This window comes from Stegodyphus dumicola, chromosome X2 (genome assembly GCF_044657685.1).
Source record: "Stegodyphus dumicola isolate Sdum_Otavi_A_Nest chromosome X2, ASM4465768v1".
Taxonomy (NCBI): Eukaryota; Metazoa; Arthropoda; class Arachnida; order Araneae; family Eresidae; genus Stegodyphus; species Stegodyphus dumicola.
The window spans coordinates 23380316-23404536 of NC_140781.1; the positions used below are offsets into that span (position 1 = coordinate 23380316).

Consider the following 24221-nt stretch of genomic DNA (forward strand, 5'->3'; position numbering starts at 1 on the left):
TTAACAAAGTTTTTGCTTATATTCCTCCATATTTTTTTATTTCATGCATTTATTGCTATATTTCCTATACATTTAATAAAAATGAAAAACATATGACATATATTTAAGAGCTAGAGTATAATTTTAACAACTTTTTCCTAACATTCTTTTTATTAGTTAGCGGCCACAAAGAAATCGCCAATCTTTTTCATGAAATTTTTCCAGCTCAGTGTCCGGGATATTAGTTTCAGTAATTAATTACGATTTCACTACATTGCATTTCATACCTTTATTATTTATCTCCACTGTAATTTAGAACGAAAGAGTGGACACTACAGTCCTGTGTCTTTCTCAATTTGGTGAAACTCTATAGAAAAGGAAGACTAACTGAATTTGTAAAGTTCCTTAAAGTACAGGGTGATCATAAAAAAGCTTCCTCGATATATGAACTCCTAGTGGCCTATATCCGCTCAATTAATCGAAATGAAATTTCAGATATTGTTATTTGAAGGTATCTGCTCGAGATTGGGAGGTTTAAAACAGTAGAGCTCGTAAAGTTCCTCCGGTTACAGTGAAAACATTTCGAAATTTTCGAATGGTAACATCCCCTTTTTTCCTGCGCAAATTGATCCGCAGTTTGAAAAACTATGAATGATAGTTTATGAATGACGAAAAACATTTGCAAAGAAGAGCATTGTTAAGGACCACTGACAACACAAGAGAGGAGAGGGGAAAAAATCTTTTATTGGGATTACAAGTTTTCAACGTGCCCACCTTCACAGACGACAACGCACTGCATGCAGGAGATTCTTGACAACACAGATGAATCGTAGGAGGAATCTGTATAACTTCATGTTTACAGCATCTTTTATTCTGACAGATCTCGTGAATTTGGTATATATACCTTAAATTTCAGATATCACCAGAACCAGAATCAGTCGGTGTGAGGTCGAGGGATCGCGGTGCCCATGAAACTAGAAGGTTACGGGAGATGATTTTTTTTTCCCGTAACTCTGCCTTCGGCAAGTGCTGCAACAACACTTGCCGAACACATGTGACGACGTGCGGAAGAGTCTAATCTTGCATCCATACAATGTCATTAACGATATTTCGCTGCTGTAATTCTGCAGCATTGTTGCTATATTTGGCGAGAAATCGCCCATTTAGCGATATATGGAGACAAAATTGGCGATGCCATAGACGGATGGAAAACCTTCTAGAACTGTTGGTTACCTTTTAGAATAGTTACCGGTTTGGACCAGAATGTTCTCGAAGGCAGCCCAAAAGCTATATAAACCCTGCCTGCACGCGGAGTGAGTGGGTGAGTCAGTCAGTGTCTCGTCTAACGAGTTGATCGTCAGTCTAGTGCCGAGAGAGTCTCTTAGTTTATCGCGAGTTACTGCATCGTCGAGTTTTATCCTAGAGTGCCTTGAGCTCCGAGAACGACTGAACCGAGTCGGGAGCTGTACTGTAGTATATCGCCGAGTGCATTGCGAGTTGTAGCGTGGAGAGTCTCGAGAGTACGTAGAGTTCCGAGAACGACTGAACCGAGTCGGGAGCTGTAATCAGGTGCTTTGCCGTGAAGCTGTCTTCACCGTTATAGCCTGATAGCCTGAAGGCTGTGTCGCGGATCGTGTCAGCGTGCTTGTCGTAGTTTTCTACAACTGTAAACTTGTTTTTGGAGCTGTCTTAAGTAATATTGGCTAAGTAAATTGCGTCTGATTCTTCATCAAGCGTTGTCACCAATCACTCCAAATCTACGAACCCGTATAAAAACGCAGCAGTATCCTCAGCGACCGCCTGCTATTTTCATTATGTGTGACAAGGGAAAAATTCATAAAGTCGACACACTGTTGCTCGTCTCCTTGTTTCAACATCTGGACGCACTGGAATCGATAAGCAAACATACGCAGAACGCAGCGCAGAATCTTGAGGACTGTGGTTTTCAGCACATACAAAAACTGCGGGCAATACTTTTCGCAGTATGCAATGAGCCTGCAGTATTCGTATTATGCACTTCCGTATCAACTTCAAAACGAACATATAGTCGTGCGGATCGCGGTATATCACATGTGCCCATTTAGCGATCACACGTCTTTTTACCAAATTCACATATTTTTACCAAATCACGCACAGTTTTTACGGAATATGGGCCTTGTCTTAGCTTATGATTTCGCAGACAAACTCGCACTGTTTTCGGTAGCATTTTCCCCGTTCAGATTTCTCCCCGTTGCATATCTGTCAAAAACTAAACAAGGCTTCGTTGCCTGTAAATACATTTTTATTGCCTTTATATACATATTATATATGCGGTATTCATAAGAAAGGTTTTAGAACAAGATCATTAATTTTATGTTGGAAGAAACGATTGTGTTCGTCTATGTCTCTGTGTGCGTGTTTCTTTTAAATGCAGAATTTGGAAAGGTAAAATATTCAACAAATTGCCTTCAGATTTCACCTTTCATTACTGTAGTCAATACAAAAGCGATATTACACGAAACTACCATTTACTCAACAAAAATACTTTTATTGCCATTGTTAAGTACAACAACGATAATCTGTAAAACTATTACTCGGTTTCTTTCATTAAATATTGTTATTGCCATTGTCAGTATAACAATGGTATTTACTTACGATTATAAGCCATTATTTATCCAGCTATTGAAAACAACAATTGTTTACAGCGTCATATATCAATAAAGCAGTTTATCTGAGGTCCAAGTTCAAATTAAGAACTTTATACGATTTTGAAAAATAACTGATAACTGATATCTCAAGTATTAATTTCTTCAAATGTTTATTTTTCCCGAATGAGGGTTTTCTGAATATTTTTTTAGAATTGCTGCAGATAATCTCTTTTAACAACATGGCATTATAGCGATTCCTAATTTACATAACTTCCGAAAGTTTAAACAAAAATAGTTTTAAAACCTCAGATTTATTTTTTTGCTTTAACTCGCTTCTTTGCCTATTTTAAATATTTCGTAATCAAAGAGAAGGGCATGTTTATAAAATTACATACCTTCTGCTTTTTAATATTAGCGAGTAAGTGTTTCGCAATCGAGTAAAAAACAAAAATAGAGCGGAGGCGCTATTCAGGTTTTTATCTTCTTTATTTTGCCCAGTCTTCCAATAAGAAGCTCCTTAGTCTCCTCCTTCGAAGTCCAGCCTTCAGAACATGAGTTTAAAGTGAATATTTTGCATAATTTTAAGATAGTTTCAGACATTCTTCTATAGCAGTCATAACAGTTACATTTTAATGTGCTTCACTAAGCCTATTATTCCACTTTTTAGTGTTGCTGCTAGATGACTGCGCAATAGTAGGTAAGATATTCTAGATTTTGTCCCAGTTGTAAATAAAATACTTCAATTTTAATTCTGAATTTCAAATAAAGCATACAGTTGTTAATATTACTGAAGCCTAACCATTAATTAACCTCTTTTGACCCTTAGATGATTTCTCCTTCGTAATGCATTTTTTAAAAAATGACTCGTTTTGAAGACTCATCCAACTGATCTAAATAAAATGTCTCAATTTTATCTTCCAATCTAAATTTACTGTAAAAATTTCATAGCCTTGAATAAAGCCATATTCATAGCCTTATTGTGAGCTATATGAAAAAGGAACATTTCTTGAAGTCCACAGATATATGTGTTCTTATGGTTCATTAAAGAACTAATATGTTAATCAGAGTAATAGACATAAAAAATCAGCTGCGTCCTTACTAGGATTCAATCCACGTGTATTCCGATTGCTAATTAGGCATGCTAACAATTATACCACGACAGCCGCATATGGAAAGGCGATAACTCCTTTATATAGCTGTCACGCCTTTTTCAATAAAATTTTCAGAATGTTTTATAAGGTATTTCTCCCACTTCCCTAGCTTGCCTTCGTAGTGTAACGGTAGCACGCTGGGCCGGTATTCCAGAGGTCCGTGGTTCGATTCCTTGCGAAGGCGGTTGCATATTTTTCATCTTTTCTGCTTCTAATTAACCTAATGACTCTACAGTTTTATCCCAGTTTGGGAAACAATCTGTGTAAAAGACATAAGAAAGTTTTTTGAAAAATATATATTAATTCAGATAAAATAGGGCAAAAAAATTCTAGTAAAAATACACAGCAAAATGTGTTTATTTAGCAAGAAAATTTATTCATTTGTACTATGCCTGTAAAAGAAATATATTTAGGGAAAACGTTTAGAATAAATAAATAATATTGTTTGAAAGAAATATTATGTCGGGAGGAAAAGGTTTTACTTAATTACCGTCCCACTGAAGATGGTTTATTTAACAAAAATGTTTGCTTAATGCAAACATTACCTTTATTAAAGATTTATCTTTTAAATTTTTATCTTTATTGGCATATCTTTATTAAATCATTTTCTGGTTCCCTAATAAATAAATCGCAGCGAAAGATTCTTTCGAAATTTTTTAGACTAAATTTGAGACAAAAAGCTAATGTAATTAAGAGTTATTATCTTTGTATATATGAGATATAAAATGCTTCTTAGAAGCTGTTATTAGGGGCTTTTCAAATCAAAGTTAATACTTTAATATTAAAACCATGCAAATGAGAAACATTTCATTCATTTAGAATATTGTTCCAAGAATCGATTATTTGTAGCTGAAATAACAAATCATAAAGTGCAAAAGAGGTTACCACTTCTAGGTTCAAATGTTTGGCATCATGTAACCCAGTTACCCAGCAAAGTTTTAATATTCAAATAATGATTGAAAACTTATACTCTGTGCTACAAAACAACAAATGACAAAAAAAAAAAAAAAAAAAAAAAAAAAAAAGAAAAAAAGAAAAGAAAAGTAGGTAGCAATGTTATCTTAAATTGTGTACGTTATACATGTCTAGCTGTCTGTGGATTGTAGAATCATTAAAAGCTTCATATGAAGTTTATTAATTTTTAATGACCTTAATGATGAGCACTTGATTCATAATTTTTAAATCAAGTGTTGCCCTATAGATTAAAGGCAGTCGTAATTAGGAATCCGAATTTAAAGATCGAATCGTAACGCTTTATAATGCTGTTACTATTATTGATTTTATTGCAAGGTTATTGACTTTAATGGTAATTATTTTTGCTTTGACTTTTGCAGAAGCATCACTAGAAAGATAAATAAATTGAGAATCTAAAAGTGACGTCTCTTTTAGCAGATTAACCATAAGCTTATAAGTTTAACTAAGCAGCATTTATTTATTTTAAATTTTGTGCCTCTTTTTTTTAATTTGATTTCCAACTTAACCCTGTCCAGAAGTAAACATATTGATTGATTATTTAAGAAGTTAAAACTGGTGTTGAAACAGAGAAATATAGAAGTATGATTCTTTGTTGATGCCTTCTGTTGTGGAATTGTCTGTGACCACTTCTTCCGTCCTTGCGCTCGTCTGGCTGTAGATTCAATAAATAATCAAACAGTACAGTTGGCAATGCACCTGCAGCAGTAAGTTATTTTAACTTTACTTACCATCAGAAGACGAAATAGGTAAGAACTTTAGTTTAAGTAGTTTCTTCTTTAATTGAAATCCCAAGGCATTTAGGCTTACGTTATTGCCACTCAAGTTACTGTTTTAATGCTTGAACGCTTCGGTAGATCTTCAGTTAAAGTTCCGTTTTGTGCTACTCTCTGAACTGTAAAATCTCTTAAATATATCAGTTTGGCTTCACATGGATTTGTATTATTTCTGTTAGCGTATATGTAAGGGCGATAAATTGCGAACAAAAGCGTAATCTGGTATATTGCTAAGTGCCTTACTAAGTTAAAATAAATTACGCTAGGACGCCGCACAGTTAGAAAATCACTTGAGAACACCGAAGAATTTAGAGATCTCAGATTCAAGTTCTGGTTTATCCCATGGTATTACAGTCAGCTGCATATAATCACGCAGTCACAAAATATTTTACGAGTAGAATTCTACCATTAGAACATTTCTTTTAGTAAGATATTTTGTGATACTTTCAAATCTAGTATAAGAGAAAATTAATTATGAGGATTTTAGATATCTAGATTTTCAGTTATCTACTTTGCTTTCTCTTTCTAGGCCATATAAGATTAAGCTTAATATAATTTAACGCATTTTAAATTTATTAATATACTTTTAAATATTTCTCTTAATTTAAAAAATATAGAAATAAGAGTACAATAATTTTAAAATTGTTCAACTAATTTAAATAAATGTGTACTTTATGAGTTATATTTTTATGTTAGGTTATGGCTAGGTTAGGTTATTTGGATTATGGCAATGTGTTTTAGGCAAATGAAAATTAATTCAAGTGTTTGATTCTGTCGAAGTCATTTGAAGTCAGGGTATTTTGCATTTTGTATACTAAGGAAAGAAAAATCATTTTGTTTTTATTTAGCAGCCTGATCGCACATCTCGTACAGTGGTTAGTGACGCTGACTGCTGTAAGGATGAACCCGGGTTAGAATCGCGGTAAAGGCATGGATGATTGTACGCGGGGGGTAAAGTAGCAGTCCTCTTCCTGGTACACTTTGGTTAACGCTAAATCTGCTCTTCTCGTTCGCCTAGTGATCAGAGGGTCCAATGCCCTGACACTTCTTTTTAATTTAGTAATATAATTATCATTGTAATAAAATACGATAACCGAATATATAAATAAAATTACATTGACTACACATTTAACTTGCAGAAACCCTTGCCTTAGAAATAGTGAAAATAGATTTTGAGGGTGATACTGAATGCTTAAAATATATAGAAATGCGTTTTTAATTATTTAATGCCGTAAAAATGTACTGGGGTAGAGTAGAGTTTAAGGTACCCCTTGTATTATGGTGAAGTTGTTTGATTTATCGCCAAGTTGTTGTTTCATTTATGGTAGCCTGAGTATTTGAATGTTATGGAAACTCTATTGTGACGTAATTGGGTGCATGATTCTGGGAAATTTTGAATAATGGGATGTTTTGTAAGCGTTTTTGTGGTGTGTGTTAAAAACGTTTAGTTGGATTTGAATGGGTTTGTAGGAAGAAAGGCTCAGATAGTCACTATGTGAAGCCAAAATAACGAATCAAAGAATTGCACAAAATCGATATCCATGTACCGCCAAAATTCGCCAAGTTTCGCCAAGGGGTACCCTAAACTATACTTTTACCATGTACTGCAAAATCTAATATAATATTTAAGTAAATAGTCGCAAATGCAGGACGTAATTTTGTATTTACGGAATGGATCATCCCTTTCTCACTACTTATATCAAGATTGTTTCATTTGTAGTTGTGGCTATCAAATAATATTAGTGACTATCTACATTAATGTTATCTCATATAGCACTACTCAATCTCCTTCTCCGTATGTATAAATATAGAACGTATAAATAAATACACCCAGTGGTATCGAAAATGCATTTTCTCTTTCTTATGATTTTTTTCAGTAACATTTCCTTTTAATCAAAGAAATTTATTGTAAAAGATATATATAATACACTTAAGATACAAAATTATTCATTGATTTTAATTGGCAGTTATGTTATAAGTATGTTTTCTCTTTAACAATAGGCTCTTAGTGGTTAAGTGTTTCGACAGATCAGAAGTTAAATGTACGTTTTCAACAGCTCGAAGGATAGGCATCATTCTGGGATCAGTTCTGTAATTAACTAATGATTATTTTTTCTGATTAAAACGTAGGATGTGATATTCCAATAAGACACATTCCGATTTTTAATGCTCTGTAAAAGATAAAATAAGATTCGTGGAAGAAAAACAAGTTCTAAGTAAACTGTTATCAGAAATTGCATTTACGACCTTCGGCAGTTTAGAAAACGCAGTAAAGTAACAGGTTGCAAAATACTTGCTTTCTCCCATTAAATTATAGATTCTGATGCTTTGATAAGCCAAATGGCGACTTACGTTCTGCGAATGATTAAATAAGAAAAACACTTTAGTAGAGATGAATTTAATTAAGAAACTGAATTAATGACCTGAGTCAATGCAGGAAAATGCAACTGACTAAAGATTAAAAGAAAAGCCCTTAAGAAACATCAAATAAATTCTTAGCTCCGTTAGAAATAACATACGTATAACACTCACATTACCTTTCTCTTGCACGTATACAACTGAATGATAAAAGGAATCTGTAAGAGAGAGATAACAAGTGTGTTTAGTTTTCCCTGCTGTAAAACAAAATGGAAATCGTGCATCTTTTATGTATGTTGCACTTAAGTCGTGTACGTGGCTAATGTAGTAGCATTAAATTCATGAACAACTTTTGTCCTTCTGGGATGACAGCCCGCAATTTAGTAGTCTACAAATGTTAATCCTTCTCTAAAGATCGCAAGAGAAGCTTTCTTTTAAAATGCTTCCAAAAAAATGCCGTTTGAGAGTTTTTTCCGAAAGCCTTGAAATTTCTTCTCTGAGGTTTTATTTTATGCCCTGGGTCATTAGGTAACAAAACCGGTCATTAGGTAACAAAAAAAAAAGTATAGAAATCAAACAGAACTTTCCTGCTATTCCCTACTAAATGTTTACCTGCAAAAAACTCGCTTTCAAGATGAGACAAATAGCCGGTTGGGTGGATTTAACATTCCGAATAACCTCATGCTTGTTTCTGTTTGCACTCTCATGTTCTGCTTGCTAAGCTACTAAGAGTAGGTAAAAAAATATGGAATGTAAACACTACGAGCTTTGATAAGTTTATTTTTCAGTATTAGTAATTACATACTCAAGTCAGAATCAAAACCACCATTAAGACTCAAAAGTTGCTAAATTTGTTTGTATCCTTCCAGACAAACTCAGGTCGTGCCATTTGGAATAACTTTCCCTGAGCATACTTGGAATTACTCCTTAAAGGCAAATAAGATTGCTATTGTTATTTAAGTTACATTGTTGTTAAGTTATATTGTTACTAAGTTAAACTATTTTAACTATCGATATTATTACTGTTTCAGACCCGTTATCTTTTTCTCTATAATTTTCATTAGTAATCGTTTTATTTATATGAGGTATAAAAATATACGATATTACATGCAATCACATATAATGCTATAAAACTTTGGCTCCTAATAGAAGTGCGAGAGTTTATCCTGCAATCCGCCCCATTGTCGATTAAAGTAAAGTCTGTTGGCGACTAATACTGGTCTTGCTGGGAAAACTTTAAACTGCGGTTAGATCCTGTTTTGGTAAATGTTTTCTTTATGTTCCTTCTACATATTTTTGTTTAAAGAAATACAGTATTAGAAGAGATTTTATGTGATAATCACTTTTTCAATGCACCATTGACTAGGAAAATAGCATTTTTCATTTGCGCCCTGCCTTATTGTATGTTGATGACTATTTAGTTCATTTGAGGTGCAGAGTTTGACATGTCAGGTGTAAACAATCATACTCTTTATATGAAACAGAAATGCGAGAAGTTTAAATATTTTTTTAATTATTTTCATTTTTCTTAAAATAGCTTTCTGTCGTTCTCTTTGAATTTCATTTATGTGAACTTCATAAAAAATTCATATATTTAATAGCATGAGATGTTGATGCTTATACACTTATTTCTTTCAGGTATCAGCTTTGTGATCACATACGAGTATATGCCACGGAGAGAGCGTTTTAAGAAGGTCCAGAGAAGCCCATCACTTGCCTTTTGCAATAAGCCAGCCAAAAAAAGAGGGAACAATTTGTCTCATAAAATTAAACCCTAATTTGATTAAAAAGAAACACAACGTCCGTTAATTTAGTATCAGCGGTCCCTTAATTATGGTAATAATTTCAAGAAATAAGTTAAAAATGCGGCTAGTGGACATCACATGACTTCCTTGCACGGCGTATTAAATTACAACTATTTTAGCCCCACTTCATTTAAACTTAATTTAAACATTCATTTTCTCGGATTATTATGAGTTAATCTATTCCTGAAGACAAGTTGAAAAGGAAATCACGAACTGCAAATTTTGAAATTAAATATCCTGGTTAATTTTTGTGGTATGGGAGTCAAACTTCTTATAATTTTATTGCTTCACAATGCTTTCCCAAATATTTTAGATTTTGCTATTTGTCCAAAATTAATTTTATTTTTAAATTTGACATGAACAGAAGGCTTAAATCAATGTCTTTTCAGACTAAGCGAGTTATCACTCCAGCCTGAACTAAGATGACAGTTTTACGAAGATTAAAATAACATGTTAATTAATTCTTTAAATTTAACAGGAGACCCCACTTGTGCACATAAAACAAAATTCCGTCACTGGCGAGTGTTTAAAATAACAGATGGTGAAGTTTAAAATTCAAGTATCATAGTCGGAGACTACATAAGCTGGCTCAAATACGAAGCATTTTTAACGTTTGTCTTGAAAAATGGCTAAAGCTGGAATAAACTCTGGCATAGCTGGCGAGGACGTAAACTACAAGCTAGGTTCCCGAAAACTCTAACTCTAAAATGTTCAAATTCTCGGTTTAAATATTCACGTAACCAGTTGGCATTTTGGTGATGACTATGGAAAGATGAAATTTCAAATGATAATAATTGGTTAATGAACATAAAATGCTTGCAGTATCCTCAGTTGTGTTTCCCATCTAGTAATTAACAAAGAACCATGCAAGTATTGCGATCTAATTTAATGAAACGCAGCCAAGGCCAAAATAACAAATGTATCATTAATTTGTTTCTGCCTAATCATAAATAACAAGAGGAAGGCTCCTGAAATGAAATTCTAGTATTTGCCGAAAGAAAATTTATAATTTCTGGTCGTTAGCAGAAGTTTAAACTGAACATTGAAACAAATGAAAAAAAAATAGTACGAAAAGCATTCCAAATATTTGTTTACCTTAGTTACATTTTTCGTTACAGTCCCTTCGACACATAAATCTTTCGGCACATACGTGCGGAATCTGATGATAGTCAAAAAAAAGTGACGAAAGATCTAACTAAAGTAAACAAATTTCTGACCGTCTTTCAGCAATTTTTTTTAGTTTAATAGTTCGCTATTGTTTAGTTTCATTTATCTGAGGAAGTCAAGGTGAAAATTATGGTAGCGATAAAGATGAGAGACGATGATGACGACAATCTTTTCCAAATTATTTCCCTTTTGTGTCCCTTTGCGTGTTTGTATGAAATTTAACATATACGAATCAAACGTTTGAAAATTCTTTTAATGCAAATTTAAGTAAGTTAAGTTACTGTTTAAGACATTGGATCTTAGTGCCAGATTTTTCTCCATTTTTTGCTTTATAATCCGCTTAATCACATAATTTTATTTACTCATCTTACAGCATGAATCTAAAAATGTAAAGCAACTTATATTTGATTAGCGCAATATTTTTCCTCAATGAAGATTGATTTATTTGATTATGATAAAGAACTCGAGGGCTATCTACCTAAAGGAAGGGACGCCTGCGAGGAAGATTTTCTAAGAGAAACAGGTTTATATATACACGTTACACATGGGGAAAACTTCGAAAACGCCTTGGACCGAATTATATCTGTTTAGCAACTTTTCCATTCAGCTGCTGGTGGGCTCTTTAGTAAAGAATGAAACTAGGAAAAGTTTATGATTGTACGGTTAGAGTGTAATTCGTAAAGCTAATTTGGTTACTCTATGTACCTTTGAATAGGAGAATTAATTCTCAGATTCGAATTGTTAATGTTTTCTTGAATAAGCTAATTTAAAAAAAAATCTGATGTGTACACCACAGGACTTCTTTGTACGGAATATTAAATTATACGCATTTTTTCTTGCATTTCATTTAAACTTATTGGATTGAATTAAATCTACTTCGCCGATAGCGCATAAACCACTATAGAATAAATGCATTCTTTAACATTCACTCTAGTATTTGTTTATCATAGCGACTCTCTGGCACTAGATTCACTTAACAGTATTATATTTCGTTCATATTATAACTCATAATGCACAAAATTTATATGATTTAAAGAATAGAATTATCTAATCGTTGCCACATGTTCTATTCAAATACTATAATAAAGCTCGAATGATGTATAAAAGAAATTAAGCAAACAAAGCAAAAAAGAAACAGTTGTTCACAGACGATTGAGTATTTCTCATTCAATTAATTCAGTTCTCACTTCGCGAAAAGGCAAAAATACATAAAAACTCAAAATATCTATATTAAAAATTGCGAAGTAAATCTTAAACACTTATTTCCTCGAAAAATTTCCAGAAAGGATTAAGCATGATTTAATTGGCAATAATAAATGAAGGCATTATCTTTGTTGTTGCGAAGCTAAGTTTCTCTGGCAACAAATCCACTAGTCTGCTGTTTCAAGTGTAAACAATCAATGGCCTCCATCAAAAAAAGGCTTAGCGGCACTTAAACAACTTTAAAATTGTTGATAATTCTAAACATATTGCGTACAGATTTACTAAAGGCATAAAAACCTTAACCGGAAGATAAAAACAACATAATTCAATCATTTTTAAAGCAAAAAATGTACAATTTACAAACCTAGAAGAGTAAAGAAACTGAGATCACTGAGCCGGGTAACAGAGTGGATATATATATAAATATATTTATATACGTTTGGTGCGGCCGATTGCAACCAAAATACGAGGTGCACATTTACATGTTCCTATATACAAAATTTCAACATTCTGAGGCTACTCGTTTTTGAGTTATGCGAGATACGTACGTACATACTCGTACGTTCGTACAGACGCCACGAAAATTTCTCTTCAGAATTAATTTTAAAGCAGTTTTATAATTTTTTTGGAGGAAACGAGTCTTTTATTCTGTCCTTACGTACAGATACTACGCAAAAACAAGTGGTCAAAATGGATATTTTCGTTGAAATATGCTGCCTGAAACTTTTCGTGATTAACAATAGTTCCTTTTTACCTCTTCTGTCTTATATACTTATTTGTAGAATTTTCTCATATAAATATATAGATTTAGATTTACAAAATATGATTACTTTAGAATAACTGTGTCTTTTCATAAAAAAATATTTATGGTATGCATACTATATAGTATAGTATGTATTTTATGGTAGTAATTATCTATTGCTCTCATTTTTTTTTCATAGCCCAAGTAAAATTAAGTTTCTTGATAATTCATTTACGAGATAATAAATTTTTCTATCAATTTAAATAACATACAAAAATTATCTGATTAGCATGTTATTGTGATACGTATTTTCTTTAAAAAACTGTTAAATTAATTTCAATGGATTTGTACAACATGTGGACTAGCCTACATTGTTTAGCAAACATGTAACATATAAAACTATGGGTAAAACGACTGCGTCTTTTAAGTAATTTTTTCTGTTTAATTATAGCCTTTTTGGAGAGATGATAGATTAATAATTGAGTTTTAACTCCACTCTTGCTGGATTGTAATTGCTTTAATAATACGTATTATACTGTTAATTTGTTTTCTTAATTAGTTTGTATCACTAAAATATATTAGTTTAAATAAAAACAGATTAGGCTTTGCGTTTTTACTCAAATATAAATAATTCCTTATGCAGGTGTGGGCTTCTGGTCAGTAGAATATTTTAATGTGCGAAGATATGCTAACATCAGAAATTCAGTTGATGAAATAAGCACATATACTTTGTTAATGAAATATTCTAATATATTATGGACGTAAAAGCTTAGAGCTGCATTTGCGTATAATAAATATGAATAGTATAAGACATTTGCGATCTGACATGAAAACAAAACATTTAATGTTGGTTATTGTTAGGGTAGAGAAATGAAAAGTATGAATTAATAAGGCCCTCTAACAGAGAAATAAATACCATTTTTAAAAATTCAAAAATTCTTTATACAGTTCAAGTAAAACAAGATCGTTCGTTTCGTTTTAAGGATTAGGAAATTAAAAATTAATTCTATTATTTTGTAATTCTATTATTCTTCTTCCTTATTGCGAGCCTTCGTGAGAAAGCGCGTCAGGTGACAAACCCCAGGAGCGGATTTCGAATCCCTGCGAGGAAATTGCTGATTTTTCATGTTTCCTGCCCCGAAATAAACTTTATGACTCTACAGTGGCACCCGAACTAAAAAATATGGTGAAGATTATTCGTCACTACAAGGATTTGGTGAGTGGGTTCCTGCCCTCGCGACGTGCATTTTAAGTGGGGAGAGAATGCGAGATATTTTCTTCCTCTTTCCGCATACTTTCATGGTGTAACTGGAAGCATGTCCGGCTAGCAATCAGGAGGCCCAGAGTTCGAGTCCCAGGGAAGGCATCGCACATTTTTCATGTTTCTCCCACAAACTTAATAACTCTCCAGTTTATCTTAGTTGAAAATATTATTGTGTGTTTATGGAATTGATAAATGGTTCGATAGTTTTATTTTGTTCAAAAAACGATGTTTTCACTTTCATCGCACATTCATTAAATTTTGAAGAGAAGGCCTTATAGTATATTTTTCTTTCATTGGTACTACATTTTCCTTTTTACATTGTGCGGCGTATAGCTAAAACATTTTCTTAAGTAAGAATCCAAATATTACAGTCTTGGATTTGAGCTATGGTGTGTTGTGGGGGTTGCATTTTATTTTTTAACGGTTAATTTTGATTTTGGAAACAGCCTTTCCTTAACATTTTCATTTTTCTACCTAGGCTTTCCTTTCAGAATGAGTTCTCAGCTTCCTGCTTTATGCAAAGTAGGGTAGAAACTATTGTTTCAGATGAGATTTAAGCTACTTCAGACGCAGCGTGTTCTGCCTTTCTGCCACGTTGTTGCTACTAGTTAAATCTTGCTATTTTACGGCTGTGCATGTTAATAGCCTATTAATCTACGTTGGTGATATTAGCCAAAAGAGCCAATTACGCGTTAAATAGCTCTGTGCAGCTTCGGATGATTATTCAACTGAAAATTAGTGATTTTTATGTTTTCTACTTTAAAGCCATAAGTGCTGGCTTTCTTATGCCCAAGTGGGTCCATTTGTGAATATTTGAGTTCAAATAAAAGGGTATTTTAACTTTTATTTTAACCGTTGTTGTTGTAACTTTTATTTTAACTGATTCTGTTGTTGTTACTGACCCAGTAGAACTCAGCGAATAGTCACTTATCAGTTCCAGTAGGTTCTAGCAATCAAGTAAATTTAATTTAGCTAGATCAATATAGTGTCCTCTTACTTTATTGCTTACAACACGACCATTACGCTGATCAACCAAATACGTAACTTGTTCTTTAGAAGAACATTTGTATATATCTGCTCGTCATTCACCTGATAAATGTCCCTAAAATATTTTTTGCAAATAGGAATATCTTGTCGGTCTTTTCGAAAATAATAAGTAAAGGAATGTTATCTTGGTTCTTAAGTGTTATTTGTAGGGCACCTTCTTTTTATTTCTTTAACTTCAATGTAACTTCTTAAGAAAATATTTTGCTGAAGTTGACTATGTCAACTATAAAATATCTTCATGGAAGCCTCTTTCTCATCCGAAATAATTTTTTTGATTGCACTTCTGAAGACATTTGCATATTAAATCGGCAGATGTTTTTAAGGTATTCAATTTCCTCCTCTATTCCTGTATTGCAATCTTTTTGTTAATTTCGGACCCAATTATCAGGATTGCAACTTCCTCCCAATCAATGCGTTTCTTTCAATATTTTTATTGTTTCAATTAGAAGACTACGAAGAAAAACATAGCTGTTTTCTAGGGCCATACTTACTGTTAACAAACCATATTGAAGAACCATCAGGTGATTCACTGTTTTCCTTATTCAGAATGTTATTAATCTCATTCATCTTGATAATATTGGTTATAATATTTATTTTTTTAAAACTTACTATCAAATTGAAGTTGTTATTTATAATAATTCAAACACAACACTTGATACTGTGGCTACTAGACTGCGACTGACTAATTTATTTTGCTTTAATTTATCGTTATCATTCAGCATGTGCTACTGAATTTGAGTTGAAGTGTTGCGACGACTTTGAGTACGAAGTTGATTTATATGGCTTCTAAACAAATTATTTATTGTTTAACAGCCAAACAAAAATTGTTATTTAATGGTGCAAATTTTTATTATTTGGAAAATTTATTATAAATTAGAAAAGCTTTGACTGAACCAAGTGCTTTGATACTTAAATTTAAGATATTTCAAAAAGTGGAGTTAATTGATTTGTGCAGTGAACGGCTAAACTAGTCCAATAGTTTTATTTAACAACGTTTAAAATATAACTAGTGATTCCGTCAGAATTTCCACAACACCTTTCGAAGTTTAATTTCTTGTTATAATCACCCATGAAGATACTGTTTGACTGTACTGGAAGAGCTACAAGAAGGAAATACTTTCGCGAAGAGCTAAATTACGCAGGCATTTAGTTATGCTCTTTATTTCCATTGTACCATGCTATCAGAGCCTTGAAAGGCGAATTCCTTTTGTGTGGTCATTGTTGCTGCTGCATTCAATGAGGCGGTTTTATATTCTGCCATCGCTTAGCTATGTGATCTCAACCTCAAACTGCATGAGGGCCGAATTCACGAAATAAAAGCAGCTGACAGGACAGAATATTTTTTTTTCATCAAAATCAAAAGTTTTGTCATCAAAAATAAAAGATACTTTAAATTTCTCTCGCTAAATATTTATCAAAACGTACATGAACAATAGTGATAATGCCGCAAAGGAAAAAAATTCAAAATTTTAATTTTTTCTGATCTGAACTATAAATTTTGCTAAAGATATTTTTGTTGATTACACTTTGTTATTCAAATATATCGATAGCCAAATATTAAATTCTTAGACTAATATTTCTGTCATACAATTCTAACATGTTTAATTAATCATTAAATCACTTATTTTAATTTAAACTAAAAACAAAAAAATTATTAAAAAATTCTTATTATAGAGTGATAATTTATCAAGTGGAACAAAATTTGAGAATAAATAATGACAGCCTTGTCTCTTTTTCTTATTTATAAAATTTTTCTTCGATGCATAAATAAAAAATATGTTTGTATGTAAATATATTATAAACATTTTACTTCTTACTACAGCTTGAGACTTAATGACGTTTCGATACTGATAAAAGTTGTAGTCTTGGAGAGAAATTACTAGAACTATAGCTTCATCATATATTATAGATGCTTATCGGTCAATCGATGTCTTTTGCTATTAATTTTCAGCCGCGAAAAGAATTTTCACATTTAAGCGTATTCCCAAACAAAGCGATTTTACTTCGTGCAAAAATTCATAACTGACGTTATATATTTTTTGACAATACGAATAAAAATTAATAAAATCTGTATTTTCAAGTCTTTGAATAAGCTTTATATACTATTGTAAATTAATTAGCTACATTTATAGATTATATGGAGTGTTATTCGTGTTCTTTTTTCAATAGAAATGAAAATAATACAAAATGAAAATAATACAAACTCGGACTTCAAATAACTAAATCTTGAAGGCTTTGCAACAAATACATAATGGAAATGTCTTGTCGAGCAGCATAAAATTGTTTCGGGGGCCGCTAGTTTGAGACCACTGGCTTAGATCACAGGTGTTCATAGATAGTAGTTCGGTATTAGATTCAAGGCATTGATAAAGTTAGTACCAGAAGATACTGATGGAATTAATGTTTTTAAGAAAGAACGTAACGTAAATTATATCTCTTTCAAGGGAAAAGACGTAAAATATATCTCAGTCGTCAGAAGAAAGGTATCTTCGGCCAAAAAGATAAAGCCTTTTCTGCGACATGGTTGCAGATGATTTTAATTACCCTCAGCTGCGACGGAAAAACCGTGCTGCGACATAACGTATGTTGTGAACAGAATTCTAAATGGCGAATCTTACAGAACAGGACCCAGTTTTAGATAAGAGAAAATTCCACAGCTTGCCTATTTCCACGTCGGATAGAATCAGATCTAGCCCTCGTGCCCCCCCCCGTCTCTCTTTTTTGAGATGAAATTGCTTTTCTTACGTTATCACATTTCTGAAAGAATTCTTAACAAATTCGCCAGAATCTAAAAATTTATAAGAAATCACGAAAATGAGAAATTAAATTACAGTTTATAAGTTGTAAGTAATTCTATATTCATTTCTTACAATTTATAAAAGTGTTACAATTTATAAGTATCTATATTTATAAATTACAATTTATAAGTTAAGTTACATTTTATAAGATGTAAGTAATTCTGCATACAATATTTTTACAATTTATAAGTTGTAAGTAATACACACAAAACCTTTAATTAAAAATTATAATCTTAATCCTTACAACTCTTGTTTAAGGCAGTATGACGCATAATGTGACTTATTATCTTACATCACGTACAAAAGTTTTAATACAGATAAACTGTTAATGATTTTGTGAAATAATCCCCACGAATTCGGCAGACACAGACTCCACTATTTCCCCAAAACTGATGTTCAGGGAATAAAAAAGAAAGTTAACGACAACGCGATTTTAGCTTTAGTCTTAATTTCCCTACATCAATCATTTACATTATCCGTAGTAATGCACGTAAGAACAATGCTGCAAGCAAGTTATTTTGTTCATTATTAAACAATAATCCTCCATACACAATTATATTTTTTAAATGCAATAGCTATGTAACAGCATCAAGTATTGGATTATGCACAGTCTGTTGCCATTGCTAGAAGTAGTAATTATTGAGCTGTAACTTTCTGTAAATATCTGAATCTACTTGATTATCTTTCTGTTTTTGTGAATTGGTATAATGCCATGAATTGGTTTTATTCCATTTTGCGTAATCGCATTTGTAGCACGTATTTGCGTGAGTCTTTATTTCGTATGTAGGAATCCAGATCTTGTTGTTGTGAATCTATAAATGTTTGAAATCTAGAAGCTGAGATAGCCGAAAACTCTAACGATGGGCGTTGAAAAAATTTTGCGACAAAAATAGCGACATTTGGTAATTTCTCACCAAATCGATGGCCTTCTAAAAGTTTCTGTAAAAGCATTTTTAAAGTTCCAGCAGCGATTTTTACCGAAGCTTCCAGATGACCAGTAAACTCTATATAACTACGGCTTCAAGAATAAGTGCGAATGAGTTGCTTTGGATATTTTTAAGAGTTAATTCCGTGAATCGTGTGCTTTAGAGATTACTTTGTGAATGGTATCGGTAATCTGAGATTTTTCTCGGTGATAGTTTGAAATATCCTTATCCGAAAACAGTTTTGAGGATTTTATTCCTGATTTATCGGAAATAGTTTTTAATCCTGATTCCCGTATTTGGCCTTCTCTTCGCATAAGCGTAAAAAAGGATGAATTTATGACATTTCACTTTCCGTTTGTTATACCAAATCAGTCACGTGTGGCTCACTCGTCACACTTGATCTTTCTTAAAAACCCATTTCTAGAAGCTGTTTTTTTTCTCTCTATTTTGTCAGCTTGTCGCATTATACTGAACTGGTTAGTTAAGAGTTCTGTTAACAAGGTCTTTTAGAAAAATGGAATATACTCAAACTCAGATGGACCAAAAAGCCCTAGATTATGATGGTAGGTTATTTAGATTGAAACATGGGTTGGAAAGTACAAACAAGCAATGGATTTTCCAATCAACATTTGCAATAGACGTATTTTAATAAGTATAGAAGAGATCAGAAAAGTCATGCATGTACAAGAAATGAATCGGAAACTGAAATACAAAATATTTAGTTGTTTTAGAAGAGCTCGGGGAAAATTAACAGGCATTCCGACGATATATGCGGAAACCTTTGCACATGATTTAGAAAAAAGATTTAGATTTTATTACTAATGTACCAAACTTTGTATTAACAGAATCATCAATGTGTAATCGCCATAAGTCTGTAGAGACTCTTAGGTATATTTTTGAAGCAGGAGTCATGAAAAATCATCAACGTCTTCGCCGGGAATCAAACTGCATACCTCTGGAATACGCGCCCAGCGTGCAGACCACTACACAACGAAGGCACGCTGAAAAGGCGGGAGAAATACCCTATAAGTCCCTTGGCTTTCTTTCATTTCCAAATAACTTTGAAGATATTATTAAAAAATCCGCTGAAATTTTTTTTAAAAAATTATGATGGCCAGAAAAATAGAATTCTTGCATTCGGAAGTGATAGTACTATGAATAGTTTAACAGGAAATGGAGAATGCTTTGTAGACCGCACTCTCAAGTTATGCCTATGACAGTTTAGTAAAGTTTAGAGTACTAATGTAGATGTTGGAATTTCCGATGATATATGATTTCCAATGAGAAATATCTGAACCATTTTTGATAATAAAGATGATTTAGAATACATATGCTGATGACGATCGCATGCAATATCTACAAAAGTAAGTGTATCAAATAACTGAGAAGCTTTTCTGTATGATGTCAATTATACAAATGATTCAGAACTTGTTTTGTACGATGTCAATTGCGTAGTATGCATATATGAATCAGGTAAAATTTCATTCCCTGTTTAATTGATGAATATATTTGATTGATAAACATATTGCTTGTGTTTTACATTAGCTCATATGACAACAGCTGTCGGTACTACTGACATCATATAAACCAGCTACGATTCATTGCTAAGCGATCATACCTCATTACTCTTACAGTCTGATTCACTATTAAGTGAATAATACAACACATTTTTGCTACTGCTATTCAGCAGTATTTAATAATTTTACTTGCAGTGACTCTTAAAAAAATTTAGTAATGTAATCATTGTACAATAAAAGTATTTCAATGAAATATAGTAGCGTATAATTTTTGGAAAATACATTTATGCTGTAATTTTTTTAATTTAGCCCTTAACAATATTTCAATGAATTTTTCCCCCAGTGCTCTTTTTGACAGATCGATGTTTTACTACGCAAAATTTTATAAGGAAACCTAATTAAAATTATACGTACAATATTTTAAAGTTATTTACATTAGAAAACAAATATACGTCATTAAAATGTACATGATTACATTATATTCGGATCCCTGTGCTAGAATAACTCTTTGTAACAGAATGGGATTGCAGTTTTAAAACTGCGAAATCAGAGCTGATGCAAAATAATGACTTTTGACTAGTTCCTGTTAAGTCCCCCTACGAGGGTCGTTTCGGATAGGGGTATTCTTCCAAAATAAAACAAAACAGCGAACGACCTAGGGATTAAAGATTTACAATTTATGTACTCAAAGGAAGACTTTCCTGGGATTAGCGATAAAATCATAGATGAAAAGATAGCAAAGAAACCGAACTCATCTTTGTACAGTGAAAAAGCGAAGAGAAATCTCACTGCGACTGAAAGAGGCATTCAACAGAGCATCAGCTTGCTCACTTTACTCATGTTATGATGCCGTCTGCTGAATCGCCAAATAAACGAATAAATTCTCATTCAACATCCCAAATAGCATCAGATGCTCCAAGTCATGCACACCGCCTACTCATGCAATGTGTCAATCAGCAAGTATTCCTAGGATATCACAGACATCACCACATGCAGGATAAATATCTGCTCATGCAAATGCTTTTATTTTACGAAGTTACCCTGTTATATGGCAAGGACTATTGGTCCTACAAAATAATCAAGCTGCATTTCGTCTTAGGAAATCTAAATATTGCAAGGTCTTCAAATTGTTGATGGGGAATCATCATCAGTTACGATAGCACAAATAATGAGGGTAGAGACAAGTCAGATGTGTGAACATAAAAGTAAAAGTAATGAATGAATATTGTGCTTTGCCCTCTGGAGGACATCACAGAGATGTTGTGCAGCAATCAAATAATCTAAAGTAAGGATTTATCCACTATCTTCAGTGCAAGCTGGCTGAGGGAATAGTAATGCTGCTGCTCTTCGATCCCAACCGCCTGTGTATGTCATCCACAATTTTCCATCATGTGACTTCACAAAAAATCATCTGTCAATGATAGCATTGGACTTATACACATCATAAGTGATATTACCCATCTGGTGATCATTAGAACAACTGCGTGGATAAGAATAAGGAAGTTTTTATTGTTTCAGGTTTTATGCTGTTAATATATGCTGCTGAACAGTAGCAGAATAACTTTCAAATATCCTGCTCAGGACGAAGCTGAGCATGAAACCCCCACTGAAAGTTGAAAAGTTGTGATCCCTCTCATGGAGTACTGACTCATTTACCAGCCCGTGTTTGAATGTTTCCCATGTGATCTTTCTGACATGAAATGAATCAAGTGTTTTACCCAAATGATTTAAATGGCTAATTTTCACAACTTTAACCATATGCGTTTCCTTAAGTAAAATATTAATCTTCTTATGTCTTTTATGAGTGCATTATGGTTTATAACTCTTTCTACTCTTCAGAATTCCGTTCCTTTTTTACATTTAAAAATACCTTTCAATTTAAAAGCACAAAATATTTACATAGCCTCAACGAAAACTCGCAAAGGAGACAGATGTCTTGTTTTGCACTAGCTATGTTTTTCTGTTCGCAGGGAGAAAAATCAGTGTTACATGCGAAGGAAAGGCAAATAGAAAAGAGGCAATTTTAATTTGAGAAAAAAAAATAATCCGTAACACTTGATACGAATTTTTTAAGGCCAGATAAAAAAGTGGGTTAAAAAATAGGGCTCAGACTATATTAAAGAATAATAATTAAGGGCCTAACTAAGATAGAAAGGATGAAAAAAAAAAGCTCGAAATAACCTAACCATAGACGTATTTTAATGTGCTCTGAGCAATGTGCGAAAAATGAAGAACTTCATGAAACCGATCATCTAATGATAATGTCTCTTATGTTGTGTTGTAAAAGTGTAATATGCTGAGTGATGCGTTGGAAATGCTAACTTAATGTAAATGACAAAAAAAAATAAGAAACGAGATGCTTCATTTCAGTAACTGAGCACTTCTAAACATTTCTTTCATTTCAGAGAAGGAAAAGCTAAAAAATCTCTGATCGCTTTGAAACTATTTGAGTGGTGTGGCGCTTTGAAAACTGTTTGAGAGTGCCTGAGTTAGTTGAACGCGCAGAAAAAATGAAAAACAAGGGAGGGGGTCCAGTTTGATAACAATTCAAAATCTGGTTAGGAAGTTAAGTTTAACCTAGAGCAAGAAAACAAAGAAAAACCGTCCATACACAGTTGCGAAAGTAAAAAGCAATGAGAACGCACAGTGAAGCTGTAGATAAAAGTTTTAAATGTTTGGAACAAACCACAAGCATTACGAAATAATCACATAATCCTAAATATAGGAATCTCTGTAGACAGGAAGAATCATGGGAGTTACAGTTAAAAAAATAGCACGATATCATCAAGAAAAACCAGTTGAAACACTTTTACGTATGCCTTCAGCAATCATACAGCAAAAATATAAACAAAATTCAAAATTCCTGGCAATAAATCATGAATGCAAAAGGGAAGCTTCAGAAACGATTCTAATTATTGCAGAGCAAACAATCATCCTTGGTTGGGAGGGGATAAAATTTAGATATGTAAGTACTGAAATTTTTATAATAAAAATACATGAATAAGTAAAAGCAAAAAAAGAGAAAAGGGAAAAAAAGCTCCACATTCGCACGCATTCCTAATTTTAAGCATCCAGAACGGTAATAACATCACTCTTACAGTTGCCACTAAAAATATTAAGTCACCACTAGAAAAATTCGCTGCAAATCTGCAAGCAATAGATATTCTCATCCGCTTTACGGAGAAAGAATAATTAATTATTCGTTCTACAGATGGAGCCACCTAGCTTTGTTAGGACTCCCTGAACTCGTTTCCACTACTACGAACGCGTTGCGTCAATTGAAGCACGCCTACGGCATCCGTACAAGCGTTTCCACTGCTGCGTATCTGTAAAATATTTTCATTTTCCGCCGCTAGGTGTCACTGTAATATTTTGGCGCCAAACAAGCAGTTCGCGAGTTACGACGCTGAACATCTGAATTTTTCCCGCTTAAGCGAGTATTGTTTGTTTTGGATTTGATATGGATCCTGACGTAAAACGCAGAAAAGTTTTGTTTACTAAATTCCATGTTATTGGAAATTTTTATTTCTGCTTATGAACTGCGAAAGTAAAGTACTCTAGCAATTTTTACATAAGTAAGGTTATAATGCATATTATGAACATCACTAATTCCATAGAAGCTTAAGTAAATTAAAAAAAAAAAAAAATGTGTTTGTAGAAGCCTTAAATATTATGAAATAATATATATGTTATTAAAACTAAAAGAGCAACTGTAAAGAAAGGTTCACAATATTTACGCAAAATTTGCTATGCTTGTATACCGCTGACTTCAGGGTCATAGCTGGATAATTTATTAGAAATCTCGTTTGTTTTAAAATGCACTATGGGCAGTTATATTTTATGCATAATCCATAAAATATTATTTTTAATTTAAACATTTTTAATTCAT

At 32.8% G+C, this 24221-nt stretch overlaps 1 long non-coding RNA gene across 1 annotated transcript; it reads left to right on the forward strand.

Annotated features, from left to right (window-relative positions):
• Positions 1–3136: 3136 nt before the first annotated feature.
• Positions 3137–23610, forward strand: LOC118203221 (uncharacterized). Its single transcript, XR_004760530.2, has 2 exons — positions 3137–3303; positions 9502–23610. It is a non-coding gene; the product is annotated as an uncharacterized LOC118203221 (long non-coding RNA).
• Positions 23611–24221: the final 611 nt, after the last annotated feature.